The sequence below is a fragment of the Micromesistius poutassou genome (assembly GCF_964030765.1).
Source record: "Micromesistius poutassou genome assembly, chromosome: 1".
Classification (NCBI taxonomy): domain Eukaryota; kingdom Metazoa; phylum Chordata; class Actinopteri; order Gadiformes; family Gadidae; genus Micromesistius; species Micromesistius poutassou.
Genome location: NC_140271.1, coordinates 3609353 through 3610354, shown reverse-complemented (window position 1 = coordinate 3610354; position 1002 = coordinate 3609353).

Below are 1002 nucleotides of genomic sequence, written 5' to 3'. Positions count from 1 at the left end.
GGCGATCTCACAGGGTCTGTGTGTCTGTGTGTGTGTGTGTGTGTGTGTGCGTGTTTACACATTATTAAGGCTGAAACGTACAATTATTTTCATAGTTGAAAATAAATAGTAATTAACGTGTTGATGAACGATTATATTTGATTAATTAATCGATTTACCATTTGGCCTATCAAGTGCCATAAATAATAGCAAATGGCATCACGGGTTACCAACGCAACGTCTTATGTGATGTCGTCAATTTGAGAAGAAAAAGTAAACTATTCCATTTATAATGATCCATTAATCAATGGATTAATGCTTAATTAATGCTTAATCAGTGTTCCATTCAGAGTTACTCATAAAATGTTTGAGACAATCTTAGCCAAGAATGAATCATCGTTCTTATTGATAACTGGTACAGAAGTCTGATTGAGCTTCATCACCAGCTAATGAAAATGCCAAGGCAAAACAAAACAACAACGCACACACACAACCAAAACCGAAGAAGGCTGCCCGCTCGAAACACCAGCACCGCGTTTTCCTCTCGCTACGTACATCCACATACACGGGTATTTGGTTGTTTGTACCATTGAGGGATACGAGATGTGACAGACTCACTCTCGTCATTCACGCATCAGGAATAAAGAGTTAGAGAAGTTCCACGTTGGCGCCAAATGACAGACAGGGCGAGAGACATACAGAGACATACGGAGACACAGAGCGGGGGGGAAGCAGAAAAAGAGACGGGGGATTTACAGTACAAAAGAAAGTGGTTTGATGGACGGGGGAAATTGTTTCAGAAAAAAACCCACTCACTCACTCACACACACACACACACACACACACACACACACACAGACACAAGCAGACACACGCACATATGGAAAGTCGTTTCACCAGTTGACAACTAAATGTCCTCGTTTCTTTGTTCGATCCTGCTGTTGGAATAAAGAGACTAAATGTGGGATAGAAGCGTCTTCCTTTTTTTTCAACAAAAGATTGAAGAGTAACTGCTAAAAAAGA